This window comes from Ovis aries, chromosome 26, assembly GCF_016772045.2.
Source record: "Ovis aries strain OAR_USU_Benz2616 breed Rambouillet chromosome 26, ARS-UI_Ramb_v3.0, whole genome shotgun sequence".
NCBI lineage: Eukaryota > Metazoa > Chordata > Mammalia > Artiodactyla > Bovidae > Ovis > Ovis aries.
Window position 1 is genome coordinate 36,718,687 of NC_056079.1, and position 13,259 is coordinate 36,731,945.

General features: G+C 43.6%; 1 non-coding gene across 1 annotated transcript; it reads left to right on the forward strand.

Annotated features, from left to right (window-relative positions):
* Positions 1-5,177: 5,177 nt before the first annotated feature.
* Positions 5,178-5,281, forward strand: LOC114111099 (U6 spliceosomal RNA). The gene has a single exon (XR_003587228.1). It is a non-coding gene; the product is annotated as a U6 spliceosomal RNA (small nuclear RNA).
* The last annotated feature ends 7,978 nt before the right edge of the window (positions 5,282-13,259 follow it).

A 13,259-nucleotide genomic window follows, 5' to 3' on the forward strand; every position in this document is an offset into this window, starting at 1 on the left:
TGAGCAAACGTCTTTAGCTTTGATCTTTGGCTTCCTTGTTTGTTAAATAAACTCCTGGAAGGGGTGTAGTGAGGATAAGATTTTAAAACCAAATATGTCTGTCCATCTGTCTAGGATGATATATTAAAGATATATACATGTCCATCTACCTATAGAGAGAGCACACAATAAACTATAGAGAGTAGTGATTAATATGTTGATTTTTTTTTACTGCAAGTATGATTTTTAAATTATTTTAAGTGCTAAAATCTGATCTATGTAAATACATTTTGCAAAATTATTTGCATAATTGCCTACAAATCCTTTGGTCATCTGTATAATTAAAGCTTAACGTGAGGGGAGTTGTGATTGTGATGGCCGAGTGGGGTGGAGGGCAAGTTCTATTTCCTGACCTGAGTTGTAATAACAAGGGCGTGTCTGCCATATCATTACTAATTAAGCTGTATATTTGTTTTGTGTGGGTTTGGGGGTCTGTATTGTATTATACAATAAAATTTCTTTAAATAAAAACTCACTCAGTACAATAGCCAAGACATGGTAGCAGCCTAAGGGCCCATCAACAGAAGAATAGGTAAAGAAGCGGCAGAGAGATACAGACACGCATTCAATGAAATCGTACTCAGCCACAGAAAGGAAAGAGCTAAGGCCATTTGCAGCAACATAGGTGGGCATAAAGATCATTATACTAAGTGAAGCAAGTCAGACAGAGAAAGACAAATAGCACATGGCATTGTTTATTTGTGTAGTCGTGCCTGGAAAATCCCATGGACAGAGGAGCCTGGTGGGCTTCAGTCCATGGGGTCACTGAGGGTCGGACATGACTGAGCGACTTCACTTTCACTTTTCACTGTCATGCATCGGAGAAGGAAATGGCAACCCACTCCAGTGTTCTTGCCTGGAGAATCCCAGGGACGGGGGAGCCTGGTGGGCTGCCGTCTATGGGGTCGCACTGAGTCGGACACGACTGAAGTGACTTAGCAGCAGCAGCAAAAAGATGACAGAAATAAATATATTTACAAAACAGAAACATATTCACAGGCATAGAAAACAATCTTCTGTTACCAAAGAGGAGAGAGGGAGAGCTAAATTAGGCATTTGAGATTAACAGATACACAGCTGTACACAAAATGGACAAAAGGACATGCTATGTATGACAGGGAACTATAGTCAATATCTTGTAACAGCCTATAATGGAAAAGAATATGAAAAAGAATATCCATATATATGTGTTGCTGTTTAGTTGCTAAGTCGTGTCCGACTCTTTTGTGACCCCACGGACTGTAGCCCGCCAGGCTCCTCTGTCCATGGGATTCTCCAGATAAGAGCACTGGAGCGGCTTGCCATTTCCTACTCCAGGGGATCTTCCTGACCCAGGGATCAAGCTTGTATCCTTTGTCTCCTGCTTTAGCCGGGGGATTCTTTACCACTGAGCCACTATACATATATATGCATGTGTATATGTATATAAATTACTTTGCTGAACTTGAACACACAACACAACCCTGAAACCAACATAACATTGTAAATCAATATAGTGCAACTAAAAAAAATTTTTTTTAAGGAATTCCCTGGCTGTCCTGTGGTTAGGGCTCCATGCTCTTACTGCTGAGGCCCCAGATTCAATCCCTGATTGGGGAACTAGGATCCCACAAACTGCACCAGGCAAAGAAAAAAATTTTCTAATACTCAATTCAGGTACTATATGAACTGTGACAAAAGTAAAATCTTAGAACTGGTTTAGCTTTTATTTATGTCCTAAAAACATAAAATAAATGAGGGATCTTGATTCCTGCCATTCTATCCAGTCCTTCCACCAATACCCCAAATTGCTATCTGATTTTTCTCTTTCATGTGGAAAACTTTGGATGCCAAGAACTGTGAATATAAAGTGAATTCGTGTCATCCTAGACAGTAACGGAGTTTATATAATCAATGTTGTTAAGTGTGAAGTGTTAGTCGCTCAGTCATAACCAACTCTTTGCGACCCCGTGGACTGTAGCCTGCCAGGCTCCTCAGTCCATGGAGTTCTTTAGACAAGAATACTAGAGTGTGTAACCATCCCCTTCTACAGGGGATCTTCCCCACCCAGGGATCGAGCCCAGGTCTCCCGCATTGCAGGCAGATTCTTTACCATCTGAGCCACCAGGGAGGCCCTCTAATGTTGTTAATTCAGAAAGATTAATCAAGTTGTAATGAGGCCTGTGACTTCAGCTACAGTAAGCATGGTGGTGCCCAACTGAAGAATAAAAAGAGAAGCCAGTTAAAAAGAGATCTGTTGATGGCTAAGTTAAAGGTGAGCTGACTTTTGTATGTCTTATGCTTAGTCACTTCAGTCATGTCCGACTCTCTGTGACCCCATGGACCACGGCCCACCAGGCTCCTCCATCCACGGGATTCTCCATGTCTAGTAAAAGAATAAAATGTTGCCTTAGCCGTAATACTGCCTAAGTTACTATGACCTCTACTGAAAACGTGAAAGTTGCAATTGTTCTGTTACTGAGTAGAAAACAGGTAACTAGGTATCTCTGGGACATTTACTGGCGAGGCCTCCAGTTATAGGAATAGGGAGGTGTCTTATGACCAAAGCTTCATGAGGCATCAGAAGCAGAAAATCTGGCGAGAACCAAGGAAAACCTGATCTCCCTCCCCTGGCCCCCTGGACTCTAGCTGTCTCCTGTGCAGACCACCTCCCTCTCCTTAATGAGCAGCTCACATGCCCCCTGAAGGGCTGCACTACTTCAAGGTCTCACGGGACCATCCTCTGATGCTCCAATTCCAAATAATTGTGGGCAAAATAGCCCACAGGAGCGGAAGGTCCTCTGCTAAGGAGTTGTAGAGCCGAGAGGAAATTACTTCCTTTAATTCCACACAGATAACATCTATTTCTGTTTTATTGACTATGCCAAAGCCTTTGACTGCGTGGATCACAATAAACTGGAAAATTCTGAAAGAGATGGGAATACCAGACCGCCTAACCTGCCTCTTGAGAAATCTGTATGCAGGTCAGGAAGCAACAGTTAGAACTGTACATGGAACAACACACTGGTTCCAAATAGGAAGAGGAGGACGTCAAGGCTGTATATTGTCACCCTGCTTATTCAACTTTTATGCAGAGTACTTCATGAGAAATGCTGGGCTGGAGGAAGCACAAGCTGGAATCAAGATTTCTGGGAGAAATATCAATAACCTCAGATATGCAGATGACACCACCCTTAGGGCAGAAAGTGAAGAGGAACTAAACAGCCTCTTGATGAAGAGAGTGAAAAAGTTGGTTTAAAGCTCAGCATTCAGAAAACAAAGATCATGGCATCTGGTCCCATCACTTCATGGGAAATAGATGAGGAAACAGTGGAAACAGTGTCAGACTTTATTTTTTGGGGCTCCAAAATCACTGCAGATGGTGACTGCAGCCATGAAATTAAAAGACACTTACTCCTTGGAAGGAAAGTTATGACTGAACCTAGATAGCATATTAAAAAGCAGAGACATTACTTTGCCAACAAAGGTCCATTTAGTCAAGGCTATGGTTTTTCCAGTGGTCATGTATGGATGTGAGAGTTAGGCTCTAAAGAAAGCTGAGCGCCGAAGAATTGATGGTTTTGAACTGTGGTGTTGGAGAAGACTCTTGAGAGTCCCTTGGACTACAAGGAGATCCAACCAGTCCATCCTAAAGGAGATCAGTCCTGGGTGTTCATTGGAAGGACTGATGCTAAAGCTGAAACTCCAATAATTTGGCCACCTCATGTGAAGAGTTGACTCATTGGATAAGACCCCGATGCTGGGAGGGATTGGGGGCAGGAGGAGAAGAGGATGACAGAGGATGAGATGGCTGGATGCCATCACCAACTTGATGGACATGAGTTTGAGTAAACTCCAGGAGATGGTGATGGACAGGGAGGCCTGGTGTACTGTGATTCATGGAGTCGCAAAGAGTCGGACACGACTGAGCGACCGAACTGAATTGAACTGAACTGAACCGACCTGAACCACACGACCACTAACACAGGTCTTCTGTTCATTCCACCAACACGGAACTACCATGAGTCAGAATGCGCTGGGGATTCAGAGATAAATAACGCTCAGTCCTTATGCTTGAGGAGGTCAGACTTCAGACAGCAAAACAGACCATCGAAAGACATTCTTAAAAGAGGATAAAACAAAGGAATTATAAAGTCTTTCAAGATCTTAGAGGAGGTGATGACTAATTTCACATAGGAGACCGTGGTAGAATAATAGTGAAGAATGAGTATTAACACTCACAAACACACTCCAGCAAAAGATATGGGAATTAACGTTCAACACAACTGGGAATATCTCTTCAATGAAGGACAATGTGGATTAAATCTTGACGGGTCCAAGAGGCGAGCTTTGAGGTATCTTAAACTGACAACAAGGATCTAAGGCAAATCAGGGAGAAAATGAGGGGTGCTCCCAGTGAAGATGATAAAGCTTCTGAGCAAGCAATGATCAGACGAGAAAACCAAAAGCATCAGGCCTCACTGGTCTACACACAGTTTAGAACCAGTTGGACCAGCAAGATCTGCAAGCTGGGTAGTGCCAAGTTGGGGCGGGGCTGTGGGGCTGTGGGCTCTGGTACGGGCATCCATCCTTGAGAGAACTCAGCGGGGCTTATCAAGTCTGATTAATTCTCTGCACTCAGAGCTGGGGGAGGGGCCAAAGCGAAGAGATCAGCTCAGAAGGCATTCTGTGTTTGACTTTGATTCTTCTTTTATCTGGCTGTGCCTTCCCTGCAGGGCACGGCCTTTCTCTAGTTGCGGTGAGTGGGGGCTAGCCTCCTTGCAGTGCACGAGCTGTTCATCACACCGAGTGGCTTCCCTCGTTGCTGATCACAGGCTCTAGGGCGGGCGGGCTTGCATAGTTGCAGCCAGTGGGTCCTAGAGCACAAGCTCCGTAGTTGCGCCTCTGGGCCCTACAGCACAGGCCCAGCAGTTGTGGCACACGGGCTTAGCTGCTCCTCGGCATGTGGGATCATCCTGAACCGGGGATCGAACCCGTGTCTCCTGCATGGGCAGGTGGGTTCTTATTCACTGTACCACCAGAGGAGTCGACGGCTTTGATTCGGAAGACAACGGGGAACCAAGCGAAGATTAGAGGCAGGCCAGCGACCTGGCCGGAACAAAACTGATGGCGTGTGGGGTTAAACTCGGAATTGGGGAGTGCCTGCTTCAGCAGCACATATACTGAAATTGGAACAGGATAGAGATTAGCATGGCCCCAGGGCAAGGATGACACGCAAATTCGTAAAGCGTTCTCTGTGTTTGATGAAAGTTAGTCACTTAGTCGTGTCTGACTCTTTGGGACGCCGTGGACTGTTAGCCCAGCAGGCTCCTCTGTCCATGGAATCCTCCAGGCAAGAATTCTGGAGTGGGTTGCATTTTACATACAGCTGACTCCCTGCTGTATAGTAGAAACTAACACAACGCTTAAGCAACAATACTCCGATAAAATTTTTTAAAAAGAATTCCAGCTCCAGCCGCAGCTGTTAAAAAAATAAATATAAAGGGCTCCCCTGGTGGTTCAGTGGTAAAGAATCAGCCTGCCAGGGCAAGGGGCACGGGTTTGCTCCCTGGGCCGGGAAGATCCCACGTGCCACCGAGCATCTAAGCCTGTGCGCCCCCACTATGAGGGCCTGTGCTCTAGAGCGGGAAGCCACAGCTACTGAGCCCAGGGGCCCCAATTTCTGAAGCCATGCACCCTAGAGCTTCGGGTCCTCAAGAGAAACCACTGCATTGAGAAGCTCGTGGACCACAGCTAGAGAGTAGCCCCCGCTCGCTGCAACTAGAGAAAAGCCTGAAGAGCAATGAAGACCCAGCATAGTGCCCCCCCACCCCAAAAAGAATATATATATGTGTGTGTGTGTGTGTGTGTGTGTGTGTGTGTGTGTGTGTGTGTGTGTGTGTGTGTGTATGGCTTCCCTTGTGGCTCAGCTGGTGAAAAATCTGCCTGTAATGAGGAAGACCTCGGTTGGGAAGATCCCCTAGAGATGGTAAAGGCTACCCACACCCAAAATAAATTTTAAAAATATATATCAGTTCAGTTCAGTCGCTCAGTTGGGTCCGACTCTTTGCGACCCCATGAATCACAGCACACCAGGCCTCCCTGTCCATCACCATCTCCCGGAGTTCACTCAGACTCACGTCCATCAAGTCAGTGATGCCATCCAGCCATCTCATCCTCAGTCATCCCCTTCTCCTCCTGCCCCCAATCCCTCCCAGCATCAGAGTCTTTTCCAATGAGTCAACTCTTCGCATGAGGTGGCCACAGTACTGGAGCTTCAGCTTCAGCATCATTCCTTCCAAAGAAATCCCAGGGCTGATCTTCAGAATGGACTGGTTGGATCTCCTTGTAGTCCAAGGGACTCTCAAGAGTCTTCTCCAACACCACAGTTCAAAAGCATCAATTCTTTGGCGCTCAGCCTTCTTCACAGTACAGCTCTCACATCCATACAAGAAAAACCATAGCCTTGACTAGACAGACCTTAGTCAGCAAAGTAATGTCTCTGCTTTTTAATATGCTATCTAGGTTCAGTCATAACTTTCCTTCCAAGGAGTAAGTGTCTTTTAATTTTATGGCTGCAGTCACCATCTGCAGTGATTTTGGAGCCCCAAAAAATAAAGTCTGACACTGTTTCCACTGTTTCCTCATCTATTTCCCATGAAGTGATGGGACCAGATGCCATGATCTTCGTTTTCTGAATGTTGAGCTTTAAGCCAACTGTTTCACTCTCTTCTTTCACTTTCATCAAGAGGCTTTTAGTTCCTCTTCACTTTCTGCCATTAGGGTGATGTCATCTGCATATCTGAGGTTATTGATATTTCTCCCAGCAATCTTGATTCCAGCTTGTGTTTCATCCAGTCCAGCGTTTCTCATGATGTACTCTGCATAGAAGTTAAATAAGCAGGGTGACAATATACAGCCTTGACGTCCTCCTTTTCCTATTTGGAACCAGTTTGTTGTTCCATGTCCAGTTCTAACTGTTGCTTCCTGACCTGCATACAGATTTCTCAAGAGGCAGGTCAGGTGGTCTGCTATTCCCATCTCTTTCAGAATTTTCCACAGTTTATTGTGATCTACACAGTCAAAGGCTTTGGCATAGTCAATGAAGCAGAAATAGACGTTTTTCTGGAACTCTCTTGCTTTTTCCATGATCCAGTGGATGTTGGCAATTTGATCTCTGGTTCCTCTGCCTTTTCTAAAACCAGCTTGACCATCAGGGAGTTCACGGTTCACGTATTGCTGAAGCCTGGCTTGGAGAATTTTGAGCATTACTTTACTAGCATGTGAGATGAGTGCAATTGTGTGGTAGTTTGAGCATTCTTTGGCATTGCCTTTCTTTGGAATTGGAATGAAAACTGACCTTTTCCAGTCCTGTGGCCACTGCTGAGTTTTCCAAATTTGCTGGCATACTGAGTGCAGCACTTTCACAGCATCATCTTTCAGGATCTGAAAGAGCTCAACTGGAATTCCATCACCTCCACTAGCTTTGTTCGTAGTGATGATGCTTTCTAAGGCCCACTTGACTTCACATTCCAAGATGTCTGGCTCTAGATGAGTGATCACATCATCATGATTATCTGGGTCATGAAGATCTTTTTTGTACAATTCTTCCGTGTATAATATTAAAAAATGAGCAGAGGGGGAAATGGCAGCTTAGACAATGAGTCAGTCTACATTAGAAACTAATACAATATTCTAAAGCAACTCTACTCCAGTAAAAATTTAGAATAAAATAAAATTTCAGGAGCTCTGGCTATAAATTTGACACTCCTGCAGTGTCAAAGGAAAAATGAGTTAGGGGCATGGGTCCAGAAAATGACATACAGTGAACAAAATGGACTGCAAGAGAGCACGCAGACCCAAGCTGCCACAACATAAGAACCCAGAAGCACGCTGCCTAGAGATGGGGAGCGAATCTGGAATCGAGTCTGTCGTATTGAATATTCAGAGGTTTCTCTCTCCCACGCAGCAGCTTGTTTATGATGTTTTTATTGTACAAAATATTGTTTCGAATTCTGTAGCCTAAGTTAAAAGCATTACTTAAGGGGAAGAAAGTACTACTCAGAGAGGTAAGAACAGAGTCATTATCCTCTGATCCTGTCTGGAAGGCGAGGTGGTTTCAGACAGTTACTTTTTATATGACTATTGTGAAAATATAGAGCCTAGTTATATATCAATTACTCTTTAACTACTCTGAAATTATGGGATTATGGGTGATTTTTTTTTTTAAAGTTTCATATTTTTATGTTTTCAACAATGAGGTCATACCCCCTTCATCTACCATTTTCCAGACTGGACTCTGATTTTAATATAGATGCGTGTGGGATTTGGTTTACATAGAAGTGCAGTGGAATCATAACCCTGAAGCTGAAGGTAGTTCCTCTTGGGGAATGAGCTGAGCAGTCCAGCTAGTCCCTGGGCTCACTGTGGCCTCAGCTGTGGGCAAAGCAACCTAGGCCCCAGGGCGCGTGGGGAAGTCAAGTCTGGCAACCAGCAGGTTCCTGCAGCCATGAGACCCGCTGAGTCCATGCCGTTCACCAGTCCAACCAGTAGACTGTCAGGAGAGGCTGGCTAGCTTCTCTTGTGTGTGTGGGCAGCGAGTTAATTGCCTCTGCTCCTAGAAACTGCTCCTTTTGGCGTCTGCAGCCTGAATATGAATTAGCACCCTTTCTTCTCCTGTGCATCTACCCATCTCAGGGCGATGCCAATGCCAAGGGTACACAAAGTCCTTTTTCTTCTTTGCCTCTGTTTCCTGACTTTGCTCTCTCCTTCTGCCTCTCTCTCTGCTTTTGCTCAGCCCCGGTCTGCTGTCTTTTGTTTTTGTACCCTGTGTCTAGGCTTGCTGGCTGATTTCCTCTTTAATCCATGAGAAGGCTGCATTGACACCATCTAGACAAATGGGCCCTTGGGTAGAAGGTCTGGGTGGTCTTCTCCAAAGGGACTGTGCAGAAAGCAGTCTGGAGGGTTTAAGCCACTTTGACAGTGATATATTCCAGGACCAACGAGCCATGTAAACATAGTTACCTGCTGGAAAGTTTTTTCAAAAAGTAAGTACTTAGGATGCCGGCAAGCTCTTTATTCTATTGAAAATATCACCCAACAATGGTATTGAAAATATCATTTCAGTTTTCAATACCATTCAATGCCAAAACGGTATTGAAAAGAGAATATTCAGTTTTATTGAAAATCACCCTACTAGCAATGGTGTTCAGCTGCACCAGGGATTATGACATGTCAGGCCCAATTTCCTCACTGGTTTTAACATAAGCACCTTTAAAGAACTGCTTCGTACTTTTTGGCCATGATGATATGATTTACTATATTAAAATAGTAAATGGATAATGAATTATTGACATTATTTATCCATTAGTATCTCCTTAGTGCAATAGGTGAGCTCCCAAAAAGTAGTATATGAACCAAATTAAGAATTTAATTTAAAATGACTAAGCTCTGGGACGCAATGCTATTGTTAACTGCTGGAGAAATAAAGAATCTTTTTGAAAATGAGATGGCAGCATTAGAGTGTGGGAAAGTGATAGAATTTGGAGGAGTAAAAGCTGGGCTTCAGTTCCGATTCTGCAGAGTGTGAGCTGTACAATACCCAAGTGCTCTCAGCCTCGGTTTTCCTCTGTAAAACAAGGATTATCTCAGAACGTGATTGCACTCGGAAAATTACAAAGGACTCTCCAGGTGTGAGCTGGTGCTGTGATTATCGCAGAGACTTTTAATACACACGTTCCTGTGTGATCCTCCTGCGTCCGGTGGTGGAGACAGCTGATTTTATTATACTTCTCTGTACAGATGAGATACTTAGCTGTGTGTGTGCTGTCGCTCAGTCCTGTCCGACTCTTTGCAACTCCATGGACTGTAGCCCACCAGGCTCCTGTGTTCAGGGGATTTCCCAGGCAAGAATACTGGAGTGGGTTGCCATTTCTTTCTACAGGGGAGCTTCCTGACCCGGGAAAAGAACCCAGGTCTCTTGAGTCTCTTGAATTGCAGGTAAACCCTTTACTGTTTGACTCGTCGGAAGAGATGCAATTATACAAACCTGGATATAATACTTAACCTCACTAAATGGGTCTAATCTAACTAAATGGGTCTCCGTTTAGTCAACTATTAAAGATAATAATATTTAATTTGTAGGGTGGGTAGACGAAATACAATGATGTCTTATACAAGGTACATAAAAAGCATTCATTAAGGAAAATACCAGTGCTGAATTCAGGCCTACGAAGGTGTGGGAGAGAAGAAATCCAATGTGTCTAAGGTGGCCTGTGGAAGGCAGTGTTTCTATCTGCCCTGCTGTCCTGCGGGGCCGCTTGGTGACCAGGAGGAGAACATTCCCATCTTCTGTGAATTTCCTCCACCCATAGTCACGGTAGCCATTAAAGTTGCCTGCAATTCAGAATATCCTTCCTACTTCTTCCTGAAAAGCAATAATGGAATTCTTTCTTTCTTTCTTTTCCATTGATTTACCACGCTGTGTTGCTGTCTGCTGTATAGCAAAGTGATTCAGTTATATACAAACATGCATTCTCTTTTCTAAAAAATATGCTTTTCCATCATGGTTTCTCACACGATATTGGATACAGTTCCCTGTGCTATACAGCAGGGCCTTGTTGTTTATCTATGTTATATGCAGCAGTTTCTTTCTGCTAATCCCAAACCCCTCGTTTATCCCTCCTGACCCCTTTCACTTTACCATTAGTTTATTTTCTATGTCTGTGAGTCTGTTTCTGTTTTGTAAATAAGTTCATCTGCATCCCTTTTTTTCAGATTCCACGTAGAAGTGAGATCATGATATATGTCTTTGGCTTACTTTGCTTAGTATGATCATCTCCAGGTTCGTGTGATGTGGGTTTCTCTTCTTTTCGAGTACAGTTGCTTTACAATGTTGGGTTAGTTTCTGCTGTACAGTGTGAATCAGCCATGTGCACATATATCGCCCCTCTCTCTTGAGCCTCCCTCCCACGCCCGTCCCACCCCTCTAGGGCATCACAGACACCGAGCGGAGCTCCCTGTGTCGTACAGCAGCTCCCCACTGGCTGTCTATTTTACGCATGGTAGTGCATCATCCCTCAAATGGACAGAGTGAGGCCATATGGTCTAAATACTGATAAAAGACGTTTTATAATTCTCTCAAAAGAAATCAAATGAGACTTATAGAAATGTATTGCAACAAAGTTTAAAGCAGCAGCACGCTGAACACATTGACGGGAACGCCAACAACCAGAAGAAACTTTCAAAAACTGAGCAGAATATGAAAAGACACGGTCACGGTAAAACAGAAAAGTCACAAAGTAGAAATAGAGGAAAATGAAACGGGTCTGTGATGAGCTAAAAAGGGAAAACAAAGGAAACCGAAAACAAAACAGCAAAATCTAATCTATGGACCAGAATTGTGTAGAGAATCGAATAGGGAATGTGAAGGAAGCACGTGGTGGACTGACCACATTAATGGCCCTGAGTGATAGTCCCCCCCGTGCACGCCCTTTACTCTATAGCTCTGGAGTCCCTTCCACTCTGACTTTGGGCTCTGCTGTCTGACTTAACAAACAGACAGCAAAAAACTTGACTTGTACAGAGGCTTCACAAGTGCTCAAGCCCTTAGGCTGCCCACCTTCTCTCCTGTCTGCCTTGAGCTTGTGCCTAGGCTAGCCTTGTGGAAGATGAGTGACCACATGGGGCAGCGTCAAGTCATTCCAGCTCTAGATAGCCTCGCAGCCAAAGGCTGTCATCCCTCCCACTGGCCACAGGCGAAGGAAGCCAAGCTGAGCTGTTAGCTGAGTCCAGCTCAGATGGGCAGAGCCACTCCGCTGACCTGTGAGTAATACACGGTCACTGTTTAAGCCATCTTGTTTGAGGTGGTTTGTCATAGAGCAGTAGTTAACTGATAACACAGGCTTGAGAAAGTATCCTAGAATTTAGGGGAAATAGCAGAGAAACACAAAGAAGGTACATTTAGAGGACGAGGACATCCAACACATGGAGAGCTGGTATTCCTACAGAAAACATCAGAAAAAATCAAGCAGAAGGAATTATCAAAAGCAAATTAAAAAAAAAATCTTTTCCCTAGGTGAAGAAATCCTATGTAGTCAAATTAAAAGTATTCATCGAGTTTAAGACAAAATTTATTTTAAAGGCTTATACCAAGGTATCATCAGGCACATTCTGAATTAACACGTATTTTCTTCTGTAGTCTATTAATATGGTAAATTACACTGATTGATTTTCAAGTATTAAAATATCTTTGCATTCCTGGGATGAGCCCCACTTGGTTGTGATGTATTATCATTTTTATATATTTCTGGGCTCAATTTGCTAAGATTTTGCTGGGAGTTTTTGTTTTATATGTTCCCAAGAGATATAGGTCTATAGTTTTCTTATAATATCTTTGTCTACTTTTAATCTTAGAGTAATGCTGACCTCATAAAACAAGTTGGGAAGTATTCTTTCCTCTTCTACTTTCTGGAAGAGAGTGTGTAGAGTTGTTTCTTCCTCAAGCATTTGGTAGAATGTGCCAGTGAAACCCTTTGGGTGTGAAGCTTTCTTTATGAGAAAGTTTTAATTTTATTTTACTACAAATTCAATGTATTCAATACATATGGAACTATTTCAGGTCATCTATTTTCTTCTCGAGTGAGTTTTTATCTTTCAAAGAATTGGTTGATTTTATCTAAATGGTCATATACATGAGCATAGAATTTTTAATAGTGTTTCCTTATTCTCCTTTTAATATCTGTATGTTCTGCCGTGGCAATGCTATTTTGTGACTCCTCTTTCTCCTCTCTTTTACACACACACACACACACACACACACACACACACACAGTGTAGCAAATATTTTTTTCTTTTTTTAATCTGTCAAAGAACCAGACTTGGTTTCATCGATTTCTCTACCGTTCTTGTTTCTGGTTTTGTTGAACTCACTTCTTATCTCTCATATTCCCTTCTTCCTGCTTGCTTTGGGCTTTAATTTGCTGTTTCATAGGATGGAAGCTTAGATCATTGTGTGTCGTGGACTGAACATGTCCCCCACCAAATTCACATGTTGAAACTCTAAGCCCCAGTGAGTGGAATTTGAGATGGGATTTTGGGGAAGAGAGTAGAGTTAGATGAGGTCGTGACCGTTGATAGCCTGTAAAAGAGGGGGCCACATGGGATCTCTCTCTGAGCGCCATTGCCAAGAGCCTGACCTTGCTGGACCCCTTATCTTCTGCCTCCTGCCTCTAGAACTGTGA